Source organism: Eptatretus burgeri, chromosome 2 (assembly GCF_056783735.1).
Source record: "Eptatretus burgeri isolate ZD-2024b chromosome 2, Ebu_testis_v1, whole genome shotgun sequence".
NCBI classification, from domain to species: Eukaryota; Metazoa; Chordata; class Myxini; order Myxiniformes; family Myxinidae; genus Eptatretus; species Eptatretus burgeri.
Genome location: NC_140962.1, coordinates 77,466,525 through 77,494,024, shown reverse-complemented (window position 1 = coordinate 77,494,024; position 27,500 = coordinate 77,466,525). Strand labels below are relative to the sequence as shown.

Sequence of the window (27,500 nt, the reverse complement as noted above, 5' to 3'; positions counted from 1 at the left end):
TTTTTTTTTTTTTTTAATAAATCTATATATATATTTATATTTATTTTTTCAATATACAAGTATGTGTAGTTGATAAGAAACTAAGGCTGGACTGATAACTTAAAAGTGTGCAAAAATCACCTCTGAGCTTTCCAGACTGGGTTCAAATTTCGACCCAGCTATCCCCTGTCACCCTGGTGTTTCACAGGGAGGCAGAAAACTGCCTGCCAGTTTACCCCAAAAAAAGCGCTGGGAGATATATATCTTGGGGGAATCTCCAAGGGGAAATTAACTCGGTGCTGATGATGCTCAGAGAGCCAGAAATACGTCCGTGGATTGATTACTTCGACCATGGGGTGGGCTGGCAATCTTACCAATAAAAGGCTTCCAAAGCTTATGTAAACTCACTGATGCTGCCAGCAGTTTTCATTGTAGTCGCTGGCAATGAATTATGCAGTGGGAGGCTCTGTATTTTTTACAGACTGCAACTGAGCCAGATTTCCCATTTAACGTTGATATCTGTACTGATGGTCACAATTAAAAGTTATTATTCGTTTGTATGACTACTCAAACAGGAAAGATGTGTGGCAGCCACCCACTGTTGGTTAAGACCCTCTCAGCAAGTGCTCGTGTGTCACAATGGTTCATGGTGTCCATTTCAGTTAAGAGCTGCTCGTGTGTAATATATACACTATTGTGTGCATCTCGTTCATCGAACTTTTCAAAGTACAATGCAAATATCAATAAACAAATGAAAACTTATTTGACATAATTGTGTTCATTTTCATTGCAGCATTACTCATGCATTCAAAATGCCATTATCCAGTTGGAGGCCATCATGGGAGTCTTATAGGAGATCAGACATCACAGAAGAGACGTGTTTTTGGGCAAGCAGTCAAAACATCGATTGGGAATGACAAGGCTTCAGAAATTAAATGGATCTATTTAATAGCGGGCAAACTAATTTGGCCGAGGGATTATCGACCTGAAATCATGATTCGCACGTCATAGTTGGCTGCAGTACAAACTGTCAGCAACTGCTGCAGCGGATATCATGGAACTTGAATGTTCTTTGAAAAACTATACATACACCGTCTTCAAATCCGAACAAATAGCACACTTGCAATCACAACAAGCAGTTTGTGGAATTGAATGACACAGCACATATAATAAGGGACCGTTCAAAAATTGCGTAACGCTTGGAGGGGAGGGGGTGTCTGTCCAAACGTTATGGAGTGTTACAGGGAGGTGGGGGGGGGGGTCCAGTTTATTACATGATGCAATCAATGAATGATTAATTGTTACATGCACCTTTTAATGATACATGTATACATTTTTTTTAACTGGAACGACACTTGGTATGGCGCATACCCCCACAAGGGGGTTTGAACAGTTTATGTTTTGTATCCCACTGATAGGTTGGATCCAGATTCGGATTTTCACCAAAATCGAATCAATTTGTGCTTGTCACACATCCAAACTGTACACCAAGTTTCATCCAAATCCATCCATAACTGTTTGAGATGTCCTGCTTTCAGACAGACAGGTGGAGGGGTTGGTAATGATAAAACAATGGAAAAAGACATTATCTGTATCAGCAAGTACCTGGCCACTGGACTTCTAAATCGTTTTCAACCCACCACCCCTGGGGTAGAGGAGGACAGCCTTCAAAGTATTATGTAACATCTTAGGGGGTGGCTGTTGAAACATTATGGAGTGTAACGGGTGTCAGATTTTAGCAAAAATAGCGTTACAAAATTTTTGAACGACCCATACACAATTAAATAGAGGACAAAAGCTGTTGAACAGAACCGAAATAATCATTTCTTAAATTTGATAATGACATGAATGTACTCATACTCAACATGAATAAGCAATAAGTTTTCGTGATAGAGTTCTGATGTATTCATAGCATGACGTCATCAAATTTGGCACATCTCAAGGACAATGCGGTGCCGGCGAGCACAGCAAGAAAACCGCACGAAGTGAACGTGCGAAACACGACCGACCTTGAGTTGTGACGGATTTCCTGCCACTTGGTGTCCGATCACTGCGCCTCGATCACCTTGACCTTCTTGCAGTATTTATTCTCAGACTGCGCAGGTATTCATTCGGACTAAAGGATTATCCGACTCATGTATACCGCGGCGGCTCGTGTGTCCGTCCCGCATCAGCGAGCCAAGCCCAGCCCCACAGTCACTACAAGATGTCCGTACCTTGCGCTGCATGCGGTGTCGTGCTGTGTAGCCGTTGTACCAAGAACGCACAACCCCAGACACAGGCGTGGCACCGAAGCACCACGTGGCCGGCTTTCCCGCCACTCCAGTCGCACTCGAAAACGTTTCAGCGCATTTCTTCCCTCCCCCCTTTTCACCCGTTCGCTCTTCACCATCGATGGTCTACAACAACCAACAACTACTTAAGAAGCTCTCTCTGACAATATGAGCTGCATCGTTTAGTATAAGGAATGCCAAGCGAAATGTAACCATCTTCATATCTGTTCTTTGTCATACAACATTAACCCGAGGTTGTGAGAGCCGACACTTCAGTCGACTACATTTTAAGGTTTTGGGAACAATGTTATAAAACTGTATACAAGACTAAAACTTCATTTTTTTTTTCAATCGTATTGGTTCCTTATTAAGACTATATGTCGTTGCTACATCGAAACGATGAAGAGTGAGTTGGCCTACACTAGTCAATGCCCAGGTGGGATTCACTCCAACCCCAAACCCCCTCCATGGGAAAGATTTATTCACTGTACACACGTCTCGTTTCCATCACGGGGAGGTCAAAACAACTGCCTGCTACCCAAACCTGGGTAATGGGAGGTGGGGTGGGGTTGGGGGGAGGGAGGGGGGGTGGAGGCAGTCGTGCCTCATGTGTGTTGAGCACCAGCTAATATTGTTGTGGTGCATCACCGGGCAGTAGTGTAGTGCCAAATTATGAGGTACCGGAGCCCTGCAAGAATGTCGGCCGTAAAGTCATCGCCAGATCTTCCGTCACATCAACTTTTAAGATGAGCTCCAGCTCAGCTTGTCTCGGCAGGCGACTTCTCCTCGGTACGAACAGGGCAGGCAACTTCGTTTTCACTCGGGTCCCCAGGGCGATCCAACAATGCTGAATGGGTCTCATGTCTCGCCTTTTTAGTCTCCCGTGTCAGGCGGGGCCACTAGAGGGTAGAGTTCAGTTGAGGCAGTGTGACTGAGAGCAAAGGCTGTGGAGCCCACATTCTTCTGACCAGGGGCCCCCATCCTTCCTTCCCTGCACTTCCTTCATTTTTCTTCCCTGCACTTCCACATTCGTCATGCAGGACAACACTTCTCGAGTATGAAGTGAGGTGGCATGCTTTTCCCATGCGTAGTGGAGTGCAGTGTGTCTGGCATGCACAATACAATGCACATTGTTGACTGAACGTTTGCACACAAGGGAAGGAGCGGGGGCTCTCATCGCTGCTTTGGGTGTGTAAAAGGAGGGGTGGGGGCGCTCGTGACTGTCACCACAGAATGACGTGGAACTTTCCACAAATTGCATCATGGACCAACCCCCATCAGATGTGCACAAATGGGAGAGAGGCTCACATGAGACTAGACTCTGAAAGCCTTGTTCTGTGAGCGCGGAGTACAAATGAAATGGAAGTGGACTAAAAGCATGTCCGGAGAGAAATATAAAAAGTTCCTGGTGGAACTGCTTGTCCCATGTGCGCAGCAGAAATGGAGCTGCTTGCCATGCCATACCAGGGATGCCTAAGAGGATTTGCCTGCTTGTGCTGGAGACCTCAGAAATGCAGCTTCACATCCCATCACACCGCATCACCACTCCACTGCCAATCTTTTCCATCCTCCCCGCCACCCCCTGTATACTTTGACCGGCACAGCCCCATTCCATTGGGTTGTGTGAGGTGAGAGAAAGTCGCCCCCACACTCCTTTCTATTTTTTTTTTGCCTCAGTTCTTCTTGTCTCTTCTTCCCAAATTGAATGATGGCCATATCACTTCCGGTTTCTGGTTCTTGAGCTTCGGTGGTGTTCTGCATGGTCTCTGCTGACTTTCTCAAAGATAAGTTTTCCTAGTCATTTTTTGTCACGTTTTTCTGTCAATTTTTTACGTCTGTGTTTACGGTGTGTTTCTCGTTCAGTTTTGTTTTAAAATTTGTGCCAATTTGTGAGTATTCATCTAACTTTTCACATCGGGTTCCTTGAGGCCTACACTTTACTTTGTTTGTGCGCACGATCGTGTTTTTTGCATTTTCTCCTTATTACCTTATTTTTTTTTATTTTCACCACAATCCCTTTACCACTCTTTCATTTCCTCCCAACTTTGCCCTCTGTTTAATGTCTTAAAATATTTTTTTTAAACAAACAAAAATATATGTATATTTTCCCATTTACCATTCTCACCTTCCTCTTCCTCTTCTTTCTCTTCTTGCTCTGAAACCTACTCGCCAATCCAACTTTCAAATCCCACTTCGATCGTAAAGGTATTCACCATGAAGGTATTGTATGTAGTTCGCAAGAGGGTAAGCTTGACCAGAACAAAACAAGTGTTTTTTGTGTGTTGTTTTGCGTATTTTGTTATCGTGGATTATTTCAGGGTCTGTGGAACGGTAATTAGGGCTTCAAGCATGGCTGAAGCCCTATTGAATTCGTTAGTATTATTATTATTATTAACGGCGTTTTTATGTTCTACTGACCGATTTTGTGGCGGATCTGGAGGGAAAACTGTCGGATGAAATTCAACGAAACTTTACAGGATAATTACTCACCACCTGAAGTTTATACTATGAAACATTTGATGACGTAGGTCACGTGGTATGGCGGCCATATTGGATTTTATCAAAACCTAAAAACATCTTCTTCTCCAGAAGGGATAATCTGACAGCCTCAATCTTTTGCACACATTTGCTAAGTTCGATGTTAATGTGAATTTGTTAATTTGGTCGAAATCGTTACATAATTAATATGATTTAAAATGATGCCGATTCGCCTCATTAAATATGCAAAATATGCAAATGAGAGTTGAAAAAATTTAATGACAAATTTCGATAGCACATAAACAGGGGACTCCCAATATATTTATACTATGTCTGTATTTGACCCCAGTGAGCCCCCAGAGCCCCCCAAAGTTGAAAATGACCCATTTTTTAAATGTCATAAAATAAAAACAACGCTTGGATGAAATTCAATGAAACTTATTCATTTAATAACTCTCCACCTGAAGATTATAGTTTGAAAATTTTGATGACGTCGGTCACGTGGTATGGCGGCCATATTGGATTTTCTCCAAAACCTAAAAACATCTTCTTCTCCAGAAGGGATAATCTGACAGCCTCAATCTTTTGCACACATTTGCTAAGTTACATGCTAATGTTAATTTCTTAATTTGGTCGAAATCGTTATTTAATTAATATGATTTTAAATGATGCCGATTCGCCTCATTAAATATGCAAAATATGCAAATGAGAGTTGAAAAAATTTAATGACAGATTCTGATAGGCCTTGAAGAGGGGACTCCAAATATGTTTACACTATGTCTGTATTTTACCCCAGTGAGGCCTCAGAGCCCCCCAAAGTTTAAAATCACCCATTTTTGACATGTCGTAAAATGAAAACCAAAGAAGATAGACAAAAAGTGACCACAAATTATGGAAGATATTTTCACGTTCTACAAGTTCGCCATTTACATTAATATGCAAATGTGGAGTTATTGTACTTTTTTGGGGACTTGAAAATTTGTCCAGCCTCGATTTGTCCAATGTGAAGTTTCTTTCTCTATCATGTATTGCTATGGGCTTTTCAATCCTTCATTGAGAAAACATGAGGGACCCCGTAGCTGGGCCACATTGCAGACTTGAACTAACTTTCTAACTCAGAAAACCCATATCATGTGACAGGGTGATGGTGTTGAAATTTGTTAAAATGGAGGCACGCCTTGAAGCCCAGGATTACTGGTTTACCAGTTTTAATTATAAAGCTGTAATTGTGTTCATAACAGTTTTAGCGGATATTTGTGTGAGTTTGTTGAAAGAATCAGGGGAGGTCTCGTGTTAAGTTTAGCGTGAAGTCAGTTGGGGTCTTGGGAGTATGGGGAGAAAAAGGGTATAAATAGAGACCAAAGGAGAAAGGAAGAGGAGTCAATAAAATGTCAGGTCAGGTCAGGTATGGGAGCATGCGCCAGAGCAGCGCGTCGCTGCGTCCACTTTCCGCTGGTACTCCAGGGGCCTCCATCTCAGCATCCCCCAGCCAGATGACTGGCCCATCCCCATCTCCTCGAGATGGTGATCAACCTGCTGCAAACACGAAGCATGTGGTTGACCAATTGACCTCCTCCACTCACGAGGCTCCCTTGCTGAGAAAATCTGGTGAGCAGGATCAGCATCAGGAAAATGAGCCACAAGTCCATACAGCCGCAGCTGATGCTCACGGACTATGCAGATAACAAATCCCATTTGAGTCTCTCTCAGCAACTGCTCGTTGGACACAAAGTCTGACCAGTAATAGCCAAGGGTTCTCCGAAGAGACCTGGTACCAAAGGAATTAAGTGTCCATCTCAGATTCCTGGTCAGAGTCCAAGTCTCACATCCATAGAGCAAGACTGGAAGCACCAAGGACCTGAAGACTCCGACTTTCGTCCGAGCAGCCCCTGCTGAAACTCTCATCTGCGTTCAGTGATAACACGAAGAGCAAGGATACGGTCAATCGTTGACCTCTTTGATGTAAAGCCTGACTGCTCTGGATGCTGGTGCTCAAGCAGATGGTGGCGAACCCTATCGAAAATTATCCGAGCAAAGACCTTGCCCAGCACTTAGAACAGCGTCACCCCTCGGTCGTTGTTGCAGTCTTGGCGATCACTCCTCCCTTTCCAGAGAGAGACAACAAGGCCCCTCTTCCAGTCAGTTGGGATGATACCTGTGTTCCATGCAGAGCACAGAACTGCATGCAACGACACGGATGCAGCATTTCCACCAGCCTTGTGAAGTTCAGCATGGATGCCATAGATCCCTGGAGCTTTACCCCATTTCAACCAGTTCCCCCCAGTCTGTGTTCCCATAAACGAAGGTGGACCACAGTTGATTGGAGGGTCAGCAATTGGGATTGTAACACCTGTGGAAGAAAAATAATTGTATTCATGTACTCTCATTTATAATTGTTGCTGGTGCTTTATAAATTTAATTTTTTATGCTGTAGTCAAATTGGCTGTCAGTTATGTTTCCCTTTACCCAAGAGTCTTTTGACCTAAATATTGATAAAAGGAATGTCTTACTACGAAACAAGGTGACCTGGTTGATTACACTGCAGCTTTTGCCATGATTATGTCATTCTCTCTCACCCAGTGGACACGTATTGCAGTTTGAGTTATTTTGCCTAATTCTTTTCAGAACCATGTGGCCAGCTGTAGGTCATCATGCACTCTCTTTGTTCTCCCAGACCCCTCTACTCCCACCAAAGTATATAATATATCAGGAAATGTAAGCTTAGTTTAGTGAAAGTCATTGTGGATGTTTACATCCCAGTGTTTTGGATTCCGTGGTATGATGCAATAAATGTTCTTTGATGAAATGTACTTTTCCTTGTGGACAGTGGAGATTTGGGTAAAAAGAAAATTGAGTAATGGGATTTACACCGAGTCGGTTAACGACAAATTCCACAACTCAACCTTGATGTCCAACTCGATAGGTGGTGGATCAGCCTAGTACAACCGCTCAAAGCAACCGGCCCAGCGGGCCTTCACTTCGGACTCCTCTGTCAAGAGCCCACCACCCTCTGCTCTCAATGCAGTACACTGAGGGAGGGGCTTGGACGAATGCAATGCGTGAATTCCCCTGTAAGCAGGACGAGAATCACTTGACCGCAGGTTATGCTCTACCCCTCCCCCCCTCACAGATTCCTCACACATAGGCCTCCTTGTCAACCCTTACTGCATGTGCAGTTTTACGGCTCAACTCCCTGAACAGCTCAGCTCTGCCATCTAGCCTGGCTCTAAGACTCTGGGCAATCGCATCCAGTGTCCCTTGAGAGACAAAATTCCTCTTCGCCCTTCAGTGAGTTCCAAGGCATCCACCGGAAACATCAAGGATGGTAGTCTTGAAGGCACTCCGCAAGTCTTCAGGATTCGCCAAAGCACGCAGACCTACAAAATTCCCACTCAGCCTGTTTGCAAACTCCTCAGCTACCCTCTCATCCTTGAGCTTGCCAACATCCAGCCTAGGCTGGGATGGTACCATTCTCCTAGATTTAAGGTGCAACTTAAGAGTTGGTACAACAAGTCGGTGGTCAGTATTGAGGAACTGAGCATTCCGGTAGACCTTGCAGTTCTGGATCATCCTCCAGCGACCATCAACTAGCACATGGTCGCTCTCCTTTGCCACACCAGCAGCATTGGAATACCAAGTCTAACGATGAGCTTGTGGGCACTGAATCCATGAACCAGCCACCCTAAGTCCATGACTTCTTGCAAAGTCAAGGAACTTAGTGCTATTCTGGTTCACAGTTCCAGACCCATGGGGACCAACACACATCTCATAACCATCCTTATCAGTTCCAGTCGATGCATTGAAATCCCCCACGACTAGAACAGTATCTTGCCTGGGGCACTGATCAACCACAGACTCGACCATGGCAGAGAATGCATCCTTCATGGTGAGATCACTCACCTCAGTTGGAAGATATGCAGAGACCAGGGAAATGACACCCAAGGAGTGACGAAGATTATTAAATATGTAGATTCTTCTTTCTGCAGGAAGGATTGAAGACACAGAATTCTGTGGAGTTTTGAAGGAGCGGGAGTTAGGGACATTGAAGGAAGGGTAAACTATATTGTATCGGGTGATGGCAGGAAGAAGTTGATTGTGGTACACCATGGAGCGAATGATGTAGGGAAAGTTTACTTGAAGGTTTTGAAAAATAGATACAGGATATTGGATAAGCAGCTGAAAGGAAAGTGTTGTGAGGTACTGTTTTCTAGGATTCTCCCAAGATTAGGAAACAATATAGAGATTATGAACAGAGCAAGAAACATCAACCATTGGCTGGAAGAATGTTGCAGGGAAGAAGGTTTTACATTGAGGAAGCAGTGGGAATCATTTAAGGGACAAAGGAGTGTTTCTGGAATGATGGCCGTATGTTAAATAAATAGAAAGGGGCAGCAAGATTTGCAGTGGGAATTGAGGAAGGAATTCAGGCTTTTTTTTAGATCAGTGGAGGCTAGGGAAGGCATTAAGGAAAGAATGGATGATGTAATTGTGATGAGTAAGGCTATGCAAGAAAATAGAATTTCAGGAAGGGAAAAGTTAAACATATTCTAAACAAATGCCAGAAGTTTAAATAATAAGATGGAAGAGCTTGAAGCCAAAGTAGATAGCCAGGAATATGATATAGTTGCAGTGAGTGAGACATGGTTTAAGGAGGAGAGTAATTGAAGGACAGGATAAGAAAGCTACAAGGTGTATAGGTGTGATAGGAAGGAGAGAACAGGAGGAGGAGTAACAATCTGGGTAAAGGACAGCATTGCATCGAGAAAGGGGTGACATCAAGGAAGGAATAAATGTTGAGGATTCTGTATGGGTAGAGATTAGAGATTGCAAAATCAGTAAGATACTGGGAGGATGCTTTTGTCGGGTTCTGGGTGTGAAGGAAGAGGAGGAAGGAGGAGTACATGAAGAATTCAAAAGGGCATATGGTAAGGGAAGAGTTTTGATTATGGGGGCTTTTAACTTGGAAGGGATAGATTTGGTCCAGGAACAGGGAAAGGGCAGAATGGATGAGGATTTCCTAGTTTTATTCCAGGATTGCTTTTTCACCCAGTTTGTAGATAAGTCAACGAGGGGGATTGCAGTGTTCGACCTCCTTTTAAGTAACGAACCCAATATGGTGGAAGAGGTGGAGGTTGGAGAGCGTTCAGGAGCAAGTGACCATAACATTGTGTGTGCAAAGATTCTGTTGAGGGTTGGAGTTCAGGATAGTTGGGTAAGGCTATTAGATTTCAGGAAGGCAAACTTTGAGGGTATGAGGAGAGAATTAGGTGATGTAGATTGGGAGACTCTAACAACAGGACAATCAGCATCAGAAAAATGGGAAACCTTCAAGGACCAAATGTGTAGAGTGCAGAGTAAGTAAATTCCAACGAGGTGTAAAACTAGAAGTAGAAAGAGACCACAGTGGTTGAGCAGTGAGATAAGGAACACTATTAAGGAGAAGCAAAAGGCATTTATTAGGTTTAAAATAACAGGACTGGAGTTAGATTTATTTCACTTTCGGAGTAAACAGAGGCAAGTTAAGAAAATAACTCGGCAAGCCAAAATAGAGTGTGAGAAAGATATGGCTAAGAATATTAAACACAATAGCAAGGCATTCTTTAAGTATACCAGGGGAAAAGAACAGGTTAGGACCAGTGTGGGCTAATTGAGGAAATGCACAGGGAGAGTGGTTAGTGATGAAAGTGAGATGGCAAGCTTATTAAACAGGTATTTTGCTTCAAATTTAACACAAGAACATTCAGGAAAATTGGGATGGATGTAGGGAGGGGATGGATGAAGGGATGGACCAAAATGATACCCTCCCCCCCTCCACTTTCATCACTCTCCTCCCTTTCCTTGGTCTTCCCTCCTTCGCCCTCTCTTTACCCTCTCTCTCCTCCTCCACCCCCTCCCCCTTCCTCACTTCCTCCCCCCCCCTTTACAGTTCTCTTCCCTTCCTCATTTCCCCACCCATGCTTGCTCCTCCTTCTCCCTCTTCCTCTCCTCCTCCTCAACCTCCTCCTCTCCTCCTCCTCTCCTCTCACCTTATATTCCCATCAGTGAAGCAATGGGTTTTATTTGTTGGTTTAAAATAAATCACAGATTTACACTTTTAGCAGCAGAGAAATACTTTGTAAAATACACATGAAGTAAACATTCATTCTGTTTTCATCGTGTCAGACTACACATACATCATTCTGTGTTTACTGCAGTAATGTGTTCAGTGCTGCTTTCTGCTTTAATACTGTTACGTTTGAGGGGGCGTGGGGTATGCATTCAAAGGGTAATTAGGATGTTTAATTAGGTATGCCATGCTGTTCGAGTTTACCAGGATCTGGATGTAATAAGTAGCAATTCAGTGGTGATAAGTTGTCTAGTAAATGTTCATTTCTTCAAGGGGGAAATGATAATTGTCACGTAATTAGATAGGGACACGGGATAGGGTAAGTGTGTCTGCGTAAACCCCTTTTAGTAGTCCCTGGAGGCTGGCCGTGACGTCACAGGACAGTGCAGCGGATGGCTCCGCCCCGTGATCACGATTGGCGGAAGGCGACGGCGGTGGGCCAATAAACGGCTCGATTGGAAGTGACGAGGACGGGAGGATAAAAAGGTTCTGTTCGGGGTCGAAAAGGAAGAGGAAGAAGATCGGGACAAAAAGATCGTGTTTTTTTGGTGTGGAGGCTGTTGCGCGGGAAGCGTACTTGTTGTTGTGCTGATTCGATCGTGTTCTTCATCGTGTCTTGGAGCCTTGCTGAGCCTCATTCCTCACCTTGGTTGGCTCTGGGGTTCTGCTGACTCGGAGTACGGGGTCGAACGGCGGGCGGACCTGCCTCCCTCTCCTGCTCGCAATTTGGCGCCAGAACTGGTTCCCTGGCGGCTGTGAGCGGACTTGGGCCAGGACCAGGAGGTCGACAGCACCACGGTTTCTCCTGCCCCCCCCCCTGACGAGAGCAAGGCCAGCTCGTCCGACGCTGATCCAGGGACAGTTGCGTCCACACCACGGTACAGCCTGACCACCAGAAATAGCTATGTTTTGTGTGTGTGTGTGTGTGTGTGTGTGTGTGTGTGTGTGTGTGTGTGTGTGTGTGTGTGTGTGTGTGTGTGTGTGTGTGTGTGTGTGTGTGTGTGTGTGTACTTGGCGCCTTAGAGGGTTTGAGATCTGTATATTCATTGGAATTGTCTGTGTTTTCCCCACGCCCGATCCCACACCATCCCGTCAAATCGCCCCGGATCCCTTTTCTTGCCGAGTCTTGTTATTTCTGGTTAATAATAAAAACAAATAAACATCATCAACTCAGTGAAAAGCGACTCGTGCCACCTTCCTCGTCCCGTTTGCGGTAGAGCGATTAGAACCGCCATATTTGGGTTATAAATAAATAAATAAACCGCCTCCATCGTTTCGGCTCATTCTACGTTGGCGGGACTGTTCAAGTCCCGTGGACGTCACAATACATTGACTATGCAACAGAAGGAAGATGAAAAGTCTGGCGTCAATACAGGGCTAAAAAAAACACTTAGTATTGATATTGATTGCCTCTAAAACTTCCAATAAGGTAAATTATGTGTTTGTAGCCATGCTGCATGTGCACATTCACAGCAAAGTGATGTACATGTAATTTGTAAAATGGTGAACATTCAGAGGCAGACGGAGTCATGCCAAACTTTACAAAGGGACACCTTCCTGTGTATTCTACAGTACTGTATTCAGATGTCTAATACTATGTCCCTCCATCTCCAAAAGATACTTCTCTGCATGAATTGCTTTCTGCTTTGGTCCATAGACCACATATCATAAGTGAGATTTACAATGTATCTTTCTGGCCTCAAAACAGCACTGAAATAACGAAATATTGTTGCCTGTAACTAATATCTCTAATAAAGTAGGATGTGTCTGTGATCGATTGCTTATTGCGTACATGTACAATCATCAATATTTGTTGCTCTGATCAATATATAGGCCGAATGCATGCGATATGTAGAATACATGTGCAGATGTGTCTCCTCTCTATGATGAATATCATGGGAAAAGGAATAAGTGGTGTTGCTATTTTTTCACGTATCAGAATTGGATGTGTAAGTTTACTCAAAGCCAGTCACTGCCGACAGGTGTGTGTGCGTATCATTATAGCGGCGTGACGCAATCACGCTGTGGGTAATGTCCTCCTACTTCTGAAAGACAGCATTTCCAATATAATGGCACCCCCTGGTGGCACTGTAACTAAGTTTTAATCAGTGTTTCCACCACAAACCATTTGACCCACTCTCAAAAACAATATGTTGGAATATTGTGTTAATCACCCAGGGTGCCTCATCAAATATTATTGCACAAAAATGCATTTGCCTTTTTTGATCACTTTTCATGTACTTTGTGTCTTCTTTTCACGTTTCTTCCTCTGTTTTTACTTGCACTTTTAATTCCTTCTGATGTCTGTTTCTATTCCTGCATGTAAACTCTCCTTTTCTTTGCCAGTGAAAGTTTTTGTGTTTAGCTCCCCTTGGTGTTAACTTATTCCTCAGAAGTTAAAGCATGGCTTTGTGCATCAAGATTTTACAAGGATTTACAAGGAACTTTGAGGAAGGGAACCATGAGGCTCATCAAGGCTCAAGCATATGCAAAATTATGTTGTACACGTACATCATTTTTTATTATTTCCTCATAATGACCAGTAATCAACAGCAAAAGTACAAAATAGCTTGGTGTTATTAGCCCCCATTGGACTTAGCTCGAAATGGGGGCTCATGGATTTGGTCTTCATTTTCATGCCCATGCGTGAGTCCACAACCATATCTCAGACATGTATGGACCCATTTTATTTGTACTTGGCAGAGAGACAAGCACATGATTGTGTACATATGCACATCATTTTGTTTCAACATCAGATAAAAGATGGCCGACTGGAGCCATTTTAGTTGTTTAAAAAAAAAGCCGGTGTCGAACACTTCCTCAACCATTTCTTGGAAATGCAGTTACCGATCTTGTCCAAACGTAGTACACATATCAATAATGACGGCTTACATAAGCACTTCTTCGGAGATCAGATCCAAGATGGCTGAGTGACGGCAATTTTAGTTGTAAAAAACCTGATGTAGAACATGTCCTCAACCATTTCTCGGACATGCATTTACCGATGTTGTTCAAATTTGGTACACCGATTACAAAATGACGGCTTACATATGCGTCATTTTGTTTCAAGATCAGATCCAAGATGGCCGACTGGTTGTCATTTTAGTACTTCAATGTGTCCCCAACCATTTCTCCAACATGCATCGTTTGATTTTGTTCAAACAAGGCACAAGCGCAGTACATGATGGCATAGACTTGAACTTAACTTCATTTTGCGATGTGATCAAATACGGCCGACTGGAAGACTGGCGGTCATTTTAATTGTTAAAAAAAAAAAATAACTGATGTTGAACACGTCCTCAACCATTTCTCGGACATACATTTACTGATCTTATTCAAACTTGGCAAACAGATAAAGAATGATGGCTTACATCAGCACGTAATTTTTTTTTGAGATCAGATCCAAGATAGCTGACTGACGGCCATTTTAGTTGTAAAAAAAAACCCAATGTTGAACACGTCCATAACCATTTCTCAGACATGCATTTACCGATGTTCAAACTTGGTACCCAGATAATGAATGACAGCTTATATAGGCACGTTATTTGTTTTTTCAAGATCAGATCCAAGATGCCCGACTGGTGGCTATTTTGTTACATAAATGTGTCCCCAACCATTTGTCAGACATGTATGGTCCGATTTTGTTCAGATGTGGCACAAGCACAGTACATGATAGCGTACACATGCCTCTCACTTTATTTTGCGATCTGATCAAAGATGGCCAACTGGTAGACTGGTAGCCATTTTAATTGTACATAAATATGGGCGAGTCTTTTAACTCCATTGAGCAGAATTACGAAAACAATGGGGGCTATGACATTATTTGTCTTTATTACTTCTTATATGCAGAATCATTTTGATGAGATAGTATGAATTGTAATTCATGCTCCACCGCAAGTCTGCCTTTCCTTCTGCTCACCTCTCTCTATTTTCTGTCTGTGTCTGTCTGTCTGTATCGGGACAATGGTTATATCTGGATGGTGATTATCTCCATACGTGTCTGGACGGTGGTTATATTCGGATGGTTTTTTTCTCCGGACGTGTCAGAGTGGTGTTTGTCTCCAGACGGTGTTCACAGTATGACCAGTAGAAAATGGATTTCAGACATTACTTTGTGTCCATCGTCACTGTTATTCTTTGCAGAATTATTTTGATGAGACAGTATGATTCGTAATCAATGCTCCACCACTCATCTGCCTTCCTTTCCTCTCACTTCTCCTCAGTCTGCATTCGCTTCCCCCAACCCTCCTCACTCTCCCACCTTCCTTGCTCCCACACTCACCTAGTTCCCACACCCCTCCTTGCTCTCCCTCCCTCCTCTCTCTTTCCCCCTCAACATCCTCACTCTCCCCCCTCTCCCTCTCTGTCTCCTCCATCCCTTCACCCCCACCCCTCCCCCCCCCACTTCCCTTCTCTTAATATTTGTGTCAGGGAAGCAATGGGTTTTATTTTCTGGTTTAAATAAATCACAGTATTAAAATAAATTCAACAACAGAGAAATACTTTGTAAAATACACACTTAGTAACATTAATACTGTCTTGATCGTGCCATGCTACACATACCTCACTTTGTGTGTTCTTCAGTAATGTGTTCAGAACTGCTTTCTGCTTTAATACATCGACCACACAACAGAAGGAAGATTAAATGTCTGTTTGGCTTCAGTAGAGACCTAAAGAAATTAACATTTATATTGATTGCCTCTAAAACCTACAAAAAGTAAAGTGTATTTTCAGCACGCTGCATGTGCACATTTACAGCAAAGTGATGTGCAATACATGTAGTTTGTAAAATAGTGAAGATTCACAAGCAGACTTTGTCATGCCAAACTTTAAAAACAGACCACTTCCTGCGTGTCCTACAGTACTGTATTCAGATATCTAATGCTGTGCTATACATCTCCAAAAGCCATATTTGATACTTTTCTGCATAAATTGCTTTTTGCTTTGGTCCATGGAACACACATCATAAGTGAGATTAACAGTGCATCTTTCTGGCTTCAAAACAGCACTGAAATAACTAAATATTGTTCCCTGTAATTGTCATATCTCCAATAAAGTAGGATGTTAGTGTTTGATCAATTGTCTTATTGCATACATGTACAATTATCAATAATTGTTGCTCTGATCAATGTGTAATGCATGTCATACAATACATGTACCTCATGCTCTGATGAATATCAAGGGAAAAGGAATAAGTGGTGGTGCTATTTTTTCACATATCAGCATTGCATGTGTAAGTTTACTCACAACAAAATGTAACTGACGACAGGTGTGTGTGTGTGTGTAACACTATCAGGGGTGACGCAATCATCCTATGGGTAATGTGCTCTTCCTTCTGAAAGACAGCATTTCCAATACAATATCGCCTCCTGGTGGCGCTGTAACTAAATTTTAATCAGGGTTGCGACCACTAACCCTTTGGCCCACTCTCAAAAACAATATGTTGGAATATTGTGTTAATCCCCAGGGTGCCTCATCATATATTCTTGCGGTTAAATGAATTTGCCTTTTTTGATCATTTTTCATGTACTTTGTGTCTTCTTTTCCTGTTTCTTCCTCTCTTTACTTGCACTTTTAATTCCTTCTGACATCTGCATCTAATCCTGTATGTAAACTCTCCTTTTCTTAACCAGTGAAAGTTTTTGTGTTAAGCTCCCCTTGCTGTTGACTTATTCCTCAGAAGTTAAAGCATGGCTTTGTGCATAAATATTGTTACGGCTGTGGAAATTCGCAAACCACCATTCAGGTCCCATAGGTGAGATATCTCTTAAGTACATGTGTTGTTAGCCCAAATCCGTTGTCTAGAGGGAATTTACGTGATTCATTCGGGCTGCGATCCTTTGAGATAGCCGTTTTTCTTTTTCTATTGTTATTTTAAACGATAAACCTCCCCGCAAACAACAACCGCCACCAACTACGCCACAACGCCAACCACGCTACAATTACCCTCACAACAACCACCACCATCTTTGCCACTACCCCCACTGACGAAAGCAAACCTCCACGCAAACAACAACCGCCACCAACTATGCCACAACGCCAACCGCGCTACAATTACCCTCACAACAACCACCACCATCTTCGCCACTACCCCCGCTGACGAACACCATCCTCCACGGTCCACACTACGACGGTTTCCGCGTTGGAAACCATCGAGAATGCAAGGAGGGAAAGAAGAAGGCACAACGATGGCGCGTGGATTTTTCCCACCTGTTTTTCCCATCTGACTTCCCTGCGCTTTGGAGTGGTGGAAGAGCGATGCAGGTCAAAGGTCAAAGGTGAGAAAAGGTGGGGGCCTCTTTTTGGGGGAATAATGCTCTGTCTCCAAGCCAAAAACTGACTCCCTCGGCCCCCGGACGGAGCGGGGTGGAGGGAAAGCGTGAGGGCACGCCCCTTCGAGAAGCTTCTCCAAGAAGCTCGAGGGGAGGCGGAGCCGAAAACGGGGGCGGAGTGAAGGGCGGAGCCCCGGGCTATTAAAGTCGAACATGGGCGGAGCACTTTTGGGTGGTGCTCTTGCTCTCTTCGTCCTCTTCCGCTCTTCCGGCTCGCTCTTCTCTTTGTGGTGGCCTCTGGCCTGGTCTTCTGTGGGGCGGTCCCGAGACCCCGCTGACGGGACGGAGCGTCTGCCATTCCACACACCGCCATTCCTCGAGCAACTACGTCCCCCCCCCTTCTATCCGTGCTGGGATAGCGCCGGAAACCCCGTCCGTGGCGTCGAGCGGCCAACACGTGCCGGCGCGAGGCACGCCGGAGAGGACTCGCCTACCACGCCAGGGCACGGAGTCACGGCCAGGCGCGACCACGCCGACGGACGTGGGAGAGGGACTCGACGGCTCCATTTTCTTTTCGGGGTTTTTGTATGGATGTGTGGTGGCGCCGTGTCTTGTAAAGTAGAACTGTTTAAGTGTTTCCATGTGTCGGTCTTATTCGGCTGTAGCTCTGCATTGTTTCTTTTGTTTTAACTGTTATATGTGCATTTTTCTTGTGGCTGTATATACGTGCTTTCCGTGGAATAAATGTGCATTGTGTTGAACTGTTTTCCCGTTTTGCTTCGTCTCCTTCCTTTTAATTGACCCTCCATCCTGCTACACGTAAAGGGTTCGTAGTGGGCTTAATACGCCCGATAATTAATCGGAACCGTCGAGGCCGACGATAACACCGCTCGGTTATCACTGTAGCACGGAACGGACCGCTTCAGCAGTTCGTGTCCCAATTCGGCCTGTGGCGTGGTGCGATCGCCCGGTCGACCATTCGCGCAGGTACTTAGGTAGATCGAATTTGGCGAGCGACCCTATCCTGCGCGGGTGGGCAATTGGCACGATCGTGGTGAGGTTAAACCCCCACCTGTGACTAGCTCCCGGCGTTGGTCCGAGAGGGTCACGACTGAATTTTCCGTCCGGTGGGCGATGTGCCGCAATTCGAGTCACGTGGCCGTCCGCACGCCGGCGGGCGTGAATTCGCAACAATATTTTGCAAGGATTTCCAAGGAACTTTGATGAAGGGAGCCATGAGGCCCATTAAGGCTCAAGCATATGCAAATTTGAGTTATATAATTTATTTATTTATTCCTCATAATGACTTCAGTAAGAAACAGCAAATGTACACAATGGTTTGGTGTTATTTAATTTGTCTGAGACTAGTTAGCTATTTAGGAATTTGCACTTGGTCCTATTTCGTCAGATGGAAGCACCATGCAAACTCTCAAATTGTATGATGCTGCCAACTGTTGTCATTGGAGGCAACATTCCAGTTGGAGAGAGCAGTTACGGATTACACAAAGGAGATGTGGTGACTGAACTGTTTCTTCATAGCAGAAGGTGTAAATGCCAAGAAAATCCATCATAGAGTACAAGCATTGTGTGAAGAGAAGTGTATTGCCAAAAGCAATGATTATGAGTGGGTGTACACTTTCCAAAATGGGAGGACTAGTGTTGCTGATGGACTGTGTCCGGAATAATATGTTGCGTTTTAATGGCACACCCAATTATGCATGTTTAGCACCTAATCCGGAAAAAAAGACTTGCACATTACGATTGAAGAAATTGCAGTCTCAATACAAATCGACCGCGGTTCCGTACTGCATGTAGTACATGACATGCGAAGTTTCAACAGTGGTGTGCCATGTGGATTCCATGATAGTTGACTGATGAAACGAAGAACCGACGATTGGCCTCTGCACTACCATCATTGATTTCCCATTTTGAGGCTGCAGAAAATGGCTTTATGAAATGAATCATGACCAGAGACGAAATGTGGGTCCTCTCATGGACACCAGAGAACGCAATGAATGCCACTCAAACTTGCCTTCTTCCAAAACAATTTGTTCTCTTTATCAGCAGGACATGTCATGCTGACAGTGTGAATGTTCTGTGGCATGAATGATGTTATTGTGGCTCATTTCTTCACTAAGGGATCCACTTTTAACACAGACACGAAAATTCTAACTTGCTCTGCAAGAAACTGAAGCCATCCATTCAAAGCAAGGGTCATGGGTTGCTGATGAGAGGAGTATTGCTTGAGCATGACAGTGTTCATCCTCACATAGCTCACTCAGGCCATTGTAAACCATGGATTTGACATCATTCTACTTCCTCTTTACAGCATCATGCTCACAAGTGATTATCAGCTGTTTAGACATCTCAAGGAAGTGCTTGGTGGATTTTGAAATATATCTGAGGATAAGGTTCAAGAAGTGGTGCAAATGTGGCTTTTGAGGCATTTGAAAACATTCCATACAAGCATAGGGGCTTTGTTGGGATAGTGACCGAAATGCATTGACAAGCAAATGGACTAAGTAGAAAAGTTGTGTATTAATAATAATCATCAGATAAAGACTGAATGGAATTTCCTTAGATGTCCTTTCATTTGAATACCCAAACCCCGCAATCTCATCTTACTCTTTTATTCAAAGTGAGCATTCATAATGACATAAGTGGCTCTGCAAAATACGTTTTTGTTTAAAAAAACAAAAACAAAGGAGTCTGTCAAGTGTAACAATACGGCACTTTCAAAATGATGGATTCCACCCCCAGAATGCTCGGCACACATGTGCAGAAACCCCAGGAAAAGTTGGTGTTCAGGGCATCATAAAGTATATTGTGTGTTGGAGATAAGTATTGTTTCTTAAAGTGGTTCACAAAGCTCCTAAAAGGGCTAGATATACTTGAAAAAGTACCTGAGCGAAAGGGCTGTGCCAAAAAGCCTGGTGTTAGCTTAGTGGTAAGGGTGGCTGGCTTGGGATCTTCGGGTCCTGAGTTCGAGCCCCTGTCTTACATTGAATAAACACCAGGTGGGGTTGACTAAGCCTGAAATCCTTCTGAGGTCGGCGAAATGAGTACCAGTGTACTGGTAATAGGGGCATTGCATCAGCAGCACAGCCAGCCAATGATGCTATCTGCAGCCTTGTGCTGCATCTGAAGGAGGAGGAGGAGGGTAGTGCCTCTGCACAATGAAAGACTCGGAGAACATTCTCAGCTCGCTGAATGGGAAGTTGCCCGTACTGCAAACTCCTGACCATATGGGTTGGTGTAAGGCCTGAGTGGATGATCGTTTGTTACACAAATCCCTGACAGATTGAGACAAGTAAATGGACTGTTTATGTGAATTAGGTACCTCTGAACACTGATGGGAAGGACATAGTTGGGGCTTTTGAATGTGCAGGGAAGTTTAAAATAATGATATTGTTATGGTTGTGGGGGTAGATGGAAGAATTTAATAGGAAATATAGCATTGTGTGGAGTCGCTTGGTCCGTGGACGTGTAGGAGGCATCTTAATGTAACTAAGTAGGGAACCTGTGAGCTTAAGTGTTACATGTCACCACACGGGGGGGGGGGGGGGTGGTGCGGTGTTAATTAGCCGAGGGAGTAAGAATAAGTTCCCCAGTATGTGATTGCCCTCTGTGATTTTTCTCGATGTTTTAATATTTCAAGATTGGCAATAAAGGTGGGAAACACGTCCCGAAAACCACAACAAATGGCCAGAAAGCCCCACCTTCAAAGGTTAACAAGCGATTCACGCCCCCCCCCAAGGGACGATTGATGTGCGTGACGTCAGAAGCTAGCCGGGCAGGCAGAAGCCCTGCCTTCCTGGGTTTCATGCGAGCAGGCCACGCCCCAGAGGCAGAGAATAAATAGGACAGAGGAGAGTGGAGTTCAAGGTTGTATTGTGCACTTTTGGAGAGCCGTGATTAAAGAGGAAGGCTGGCACATTTTGAGAGGCATCGGACTCAGTAGGCTTGTGCATTTTATGGAGAGCAGTGATCAGAGTGGAGGCACGAGGTGCATTGTTTTTGGAGAGGCGAGAGCAGAGGATGAGTGCACGCAGAGGATGACACAACCATTTAATTCGTGTTGAGGCAATTTGACTCGCATGGTAAAGCAAGACGCTGGCCTTTGGCTCTTGGTTGAGTTGTGAGAAACAGACCCCGAGCCTCGTGTATGTCATAAGCAGCTGCACTTGGGCTCTGAGCCTTCGTGTTGTGTGCCGCTCACGGATTGCTGGCGTATGTTGTCCTGATATGAGAGAAGCGCCATTTTGCGCGCGTATGCACGTGTTGGTGGAAACGCCTTGATTCCAGGTCCCAAAAAGACCAGCTCTGGGCCAAGCTAAGTACAAGAATAGTTGAAAGGAAGGGTTTTCTTTTTATTTTGTTTCCCCGTTGTCTGTATTTGAGTCTGTGTGAGAGGCGCCTCGACTTTCGGATTTATTTACTTTATCATTATGATTACCTTTTGAATTATTGTCCTTTGTAAATATTTGTTTAATTTTTAACCTCCGCCATCGAAGATGGATGGAGGTTACTGTTTTCACCTCTTTCTGTTTGTTTGTTTGTTGGATTCGCTATATATGAGATATCCCTTATTGTCGGGTTTTCCGTGTGTGTGTGTGTGTGTGTGTGTGTGTGTGTGTGTGTGTGTGTGTGTGTGTGTGTGTGTGTGTGTGTGTGTGTGTGTGTGTGTGTGTGTGTGTGTGTGTGTGTGTGTGTGTCTCTGCAACGCGAGGCTCCACAGCACGAACCAGCAAACTGATTTCGATGAAACTTTGCCAACAGTTGCCATATGGTCTTGGAATGTGCGCGTTTGAATTTCGTTGCTGAGCAACCACCCGTTGCTGTACAGCGGCCGAAAAACCATGTACAGTATTTTCAATACTTGTCCTTCAGTTTTGAATGCAGAGAAACGAGACTTCGGAATTAAACACTTTGAGATATTTAGAAAATTTTACTCGAGCCGATTTTTAATTGAGGTTTTATTTTTCAAATGGTAGTCCTTCAAAAATCGGGTGTCTATTTGCCGTCATTTAAGGTGTGTATACAGTGTTTGTAAGGAACTACACCGTCGTTCCACCTTCGATCTCTCCTCGATCCAAACGTTATTGACCAAAGTGAAAAGGATCCAAAATACATGGAATCACCGGCATTTCTGTCTTTGTGGATTTCTAATAATATAATATGTTTATTTATTTACCGAAAACGATTCCACGACCCACACACCACCTTCAATTAGTTATTTATTTACCGAAAACAATTATACGACCCACACACCACCTTCAATTATTTATTTATTTACCGAAAACAATTATACGATCCACACTCCACCTCCAATTATTTATTTATTTATCGAAAACAATTCCAAGATCCACACACCACCTTCAATTATTTATTTATTGAAAACGATTCCACGACCCACACACCATCTCCAATTATTTATTTATTTACTGAAAACAATTCCACGATCCACACCACCTCCAATTATTTATTTATTTATTTACCGAAAACAATTCCACGATCCACACACCACCTTCAATTATTTATTTATTTACCGAAAACGATTCCACGACCCACACACTGCCTCCAATTATTTATTTATTTACTGAAAACGATTCCACGACCCACACACTGCCTCCAATTATTTATTTATTTACCGAAAACTATTCCACGACCCACACACCACCTTCAATTATTTATTTATTTACCGAAAACAATTCCACGATCCACACACCACCTTCAATTGTTTATTTATTTACCGAAAACAATTCCACGACCCACACACCACCTTCAATTATTTATTTATCGAAAACAATTCCACGATCCACACACCACCTTCAATTATTTATTTATTGAAAACGATTCCACGACCCACACACCACCTTGAATTATTTATTTCTTTACGGAAAAACGATTCCACGATCCACACACCACCTCCAATTATTTATTTATTTACTGAAAACAATTCCACGATCCACACACCACCTCCAATTATTTATTTATTTACCGAAAACTATTCCACGACCCACACACCACCTTCAATTACTTATTTATTTACTGAAAACGATTCCACGACCCACACACCACCTCCAATTATTTATTTATTTACCGAAAGCGATTCCACGACCCACACTCCACCTCCAATTATTTATTTATTTTCCATAAACGATTCCACGATCCACACACCACCTTCAATTATCTATTTATTTACCGAAAACGATTCCACGATCCACACACCACCTCCAATTATTTATTATTTAAAGTAGGAGTGGCATCGGAAAGTGGGCGTGGCTTATGAAAAATATTGTGTGGCTCAGGAGGTGTGGTCAAACAAGAGCATTGAGAAAAGTTTATCGGGTTTTCCGTGTGTGTGTGTGTGTGTGTGTGTGTGTGTGTGTGTGTGTGTGTGTGTGTGTGTGTGTGTGTGTGTGTGTGTGTGTGTGTGTGTGTGTGTGTCTGCAACGCGAGGCTCCACAGCACAAACCAGCAAACGGATTGTTTTTCAAATGGTAGTCCTTCAAATATAGGGTGTCTATTTACCGTCATTTTTTATGAGTGCCAGTTGGCAAAATACGCAGTCGGAAAAATCTTGCCAGGCAGAGGAACAATTGTATGTGAACCAATACGTCTTGGCAATGAATCTTCGGCGGTGGATCGGTCAGAGTGAAAAGCATCGTATCCAGCGCTTCGATCCTTGTGAATCCCTCGTCGCCTACCGGCTTGTTTCTTTGTTTGTGAACAGTATTACGGAAAAACTCCGACGGATTTCGACGAAACTTGGTGGGGGGGTTAGGTCTGGTCCAAGGATCATGCCATTAGATTTTGGACTTCGTCCAAAATCCAACATGGCCGCTATGGTGGCCAATTTCGAAAAATATTTGAATTTTTTTTTTCATTTATACATGTTTTAAGTGATTTCCAAACTCCCCCCCACCCCCCAAAAAAAAATGTTCGAGAAAAAAAAAATTTGCAAATTTTTTTCAACAAAATTTCGAATTTTTTTTGCATTTCTTCATGTAATAAGTGATTTCCAGCAAAAAAAAACATGCCAAAATTATAATTACGGCTGATTTTGGAACTTCAGGTGGATATACCCACGTAAAATCAGTTTCTGTCTCAAGGAATCTAGTTATGACAAATGAATTGAGTATGTAAAAGTTAAAAGTAAAAGGGAAAGTTGCAAACTATAACTCTGTGAGCACTGTTGACGTCAAATTGAATGAATAGGATATCAGGTTCACTTGAGTGACCTCGCAGTATTGGCGGCGGAGGTTTTGCACTCTACCGAGTGCTCCCCCTCTAGTCATTAAATGTGTTCATTTTGAAGAAGCTTTATCTGTGTATTTGTTGTGTGGTTTGAGTATAATCCCCCTGTGCATCCGTTTCATTCCCTGTGCTCCTCCGCCCTCCACCATTGCGCCCCATGCCCTTCGAGCACGTGTTGAAATTTCCGTGGATCAACGTGTCCACCTCCGATTCATAAGGAACCACTCGGCCATCCCGGGGACGGGAGGTGTTAACCGCCCATCACCACAAATTGCGTCAGGGGGTTAACCTGGGCCGGCCATCCCCACGACAATATTTATTTTATGGATCACGTTGGAGTTGTGGCTACAGGAGTTGTGAATACTGTTTCAAATATATTTTTAGTTGGTTCTGGGGCCACAAGAGAAACTAGAACAGCACTTGGTGGAGAACATACCTCTGCCAGGCTGAACAGTTTACGTTTTGTATCCCACTGATAAGCCAGATCTGGGGTCCAGTGGTGATTAGACAGAGACCGGAATAAGCAGGTTGATGGGAATGACATAGAGAAGATTAGATTAAAAGGATTTAGTGACCATTTCAAACCACCTGTAACCATTTCTATTAAAAAAAAAATCCACTTTGACATTATGGGGTATTTTGTGTAGATCAGTGACAAAAAAAAATCTCAATTTAATAAATTTTAAATTTGGGCTGTAACACAAGAAAATGTGAAAAAGTCAAGGGGTGTTAATACTTTCTGAAGAAACTGTACAGTACATTCGTGAAAAGAAGGCGAGATCATTCTTCATTGTGATTAATTCCTGTTTGCCTTTGTTCGTAACGTTGTGCTTTGACTTGTCAAATAAGGGTAGTAGGTTGTCACTGATTACCTCATCGATTGGCTTAGTTCTTTCTCCTGAATGCTCCTTGATGAAAGTATCAAATATTTTTCCAATTTTATGTGTTTGTTTCACAGTGTCGATCACATAGCTGTCTGCAATCTCCTTTGTATCGAGTACAAGCAGGCAGTCACTACCTTCTTCAAACGGATTTCCAAGCCCCTGGATCATCGATAGGAGTGAACAGACATCTTTCGTACAGGACTTTTTTTGTAATCCATGTCGAGGCTTGTGCAATAGTGAATACAGAGAACATATAACAAGGCAGGACACAAGAGGGAAGCAGAAAATAGTGAGTAACAGAGACCATCGGAGATCTGTGGAAGGGAGAGAGAAGGGGCGGGAACCACAGGGTAAACAAGATGGTACTACAGGGACTTTCAGGAAGGAAAACAGAGAATTTCAAGGAGGTGGGTTTGAGGTGGATTAACGGGGGTAGAAAAGATCAAGATTTTGGATGGGGGAAGATATGACATGGTGGTGAACAGCTGTTTTGAAGACCTGGAGGGAGGAGTGGGATTGAAGAGAGTGTGGGAGTTTGTTCCAGAGGTGGGAAAAAAAAGAGGAATAAAAGAGTGAAGGTGAACAGTAATTCTTCATTTTGACAGTTTCACCAAAAGGAGGTTTTGGTAGACCCTGAGTGCCCTATGGAAATATAGAGGAGACAGATCACAGACAGAGCGGGGGGGGGGGGGGTGGGGCAAGGCCGGAGAGGAGACGGTAGAAGACAGAAAGACCACCGACCTGCTTGCGGTGAGAGAGTGAGAGACCCAAAAACTCGGCTTCATTGCAGGAGATACCAATGATCTTAAAAGCCTTGGTTTCCACAGCATGAAGTCAGACTGGGAGTGAGGCAGGAATAACACCCCAGAGGGAAGAGCAATACTCCCTCAGACTGCAGATGGAAGCTTTGCAAGTGGTTAGAAGCTCAGGTGTGCCAAGGAAGGACTTCACACGATGTCGGATGCCCAGTCGGTGACTAGCTTTGGAGGCCAGCTTGGAGGTGTGGCTTTCCCAGGAAAGATTGTGGCAGATAGTGAGGCCTATAAGCTTGAATGAAAGGACTTCTTCAAGGGGATTGTTGAGAAAATACACGGGTTGGACGGAAGGGGGGGGGGGCAGAGGGTCCTTTCGGAAAGACAAAGTGAGGGTGTAAGATTTGTCAAGATCGAAAGACATGTTCCAAGTGTTTTACCAGCTTGTGATTTTATCCAGGTCTGCAGAGAATGAAGAGGCTACTGCCGGCCGATCAGACAGATGAAAAATGGTACGGCAGAGGGTGGAGTCATCAGCACAAAGATAAAGAGGATTTTCCAGAGAGTCTGAGAGATCATTGATGAAAACCAGAAAAAGCACAGGGCCTGGAACACTGCCTTGAGGAACTCCAGCCTGGACAGGAAGAGGAGATGAGAAAATTCCATTAAGAGCTACACATTGACTGCATCAGGAGAGAAAGTCCATGAGCCATGAGTGGAGATTACCTTGGATACCATAAGAAGAGAGTTTGGTGAGCAGTGCAGGATGCCAGACTGTATTGAAAGCTCACCATATGTTGAGGGAGATGGTTCTGATGTCATGTCTGGCATTTTGGATCTCCATCCATTGTTTGAAAAGCAGAAGCAGCATGTCCACTGTCCAGGGTAGAGTGACGTGGTCTGAATCCAAATTGATGATCGGAAATCAAGCCATTCGAGAAGAGGAAGGATTTGACGTTGGAAGCGATGATTAATTGCATAATTTTACTGATGATTGGACACAGGCTGATTGGTCTGTAGTTGCAGGGATCTGTTTTTACACCTATTTTTATGCAGAGCAGTCATGTTTGCTGATTTCCAAGCAGATGGCAGATGACATTAAGTAAATGAGAGGGTGAATAGAACAGAGAGAGGGTGAGCAAGAGCAGCAGCGCAGGTTTTTAGGTCACTTCGACGAATGCCATCTGGACCGGTTGCAGAATCCGAGTTGAGGTTTGACAGCAAGCTCTCCACCTTGTCAGGAGAGGACACAGAGTCCAGGAACAGCTGGGTGCGACTGTGTAGGGTGGGCACAGAAAGCGATGGGTTTCAGACACAAGATTTAGAAGCAAACACGGAGTTTCGGCATTCAGCCTTAACATTAAGAGTTAAGGCTGATGAACAGTTGATATTCATAGGGCAAAGAAGCCATACAAATATCCCCTCTATCATTTAGCTCCATCAGTGATCTTAAACAGCAAACACTGTTTCAAAATCCTTCGGTAATGATATTAGAG

At 43.8% G+C, this 27,500-nt stretch overlaps 1 protein-coding gene across 8 annotated transcripts in view; it reads right to left on the bottom strand.

The window, feature by feature from the left end:
* OSBPL6 (oxysterol binding protein like 6) overlaps positions 1–27,500 on the bottom strand; it is a 225,696-nt gene that overhangs the window by 153,281 nt on the left and 44,915 nt on the right. For 2 of the 8 annotated variants that reach the window (XM_085869971.1, XM_085869970.1), the window contains exon 1: positions 1,989–2,264. The exons of 2 other annotated variants lie outside the window; for them this stretch is intronic. The gene's annotated coding sequence lies outside the window, so the exon portion shown is untranslated. Of the gene's footprint in view, positions 1–1,988; positions 2,346–27,500 lie in introns of those variants that run through there. 4 more of the 8 variants (XM_085869966.1, XM_085869972.1, XM_085869965.1 and 1 more) reach the window with 4 other exon arrangements.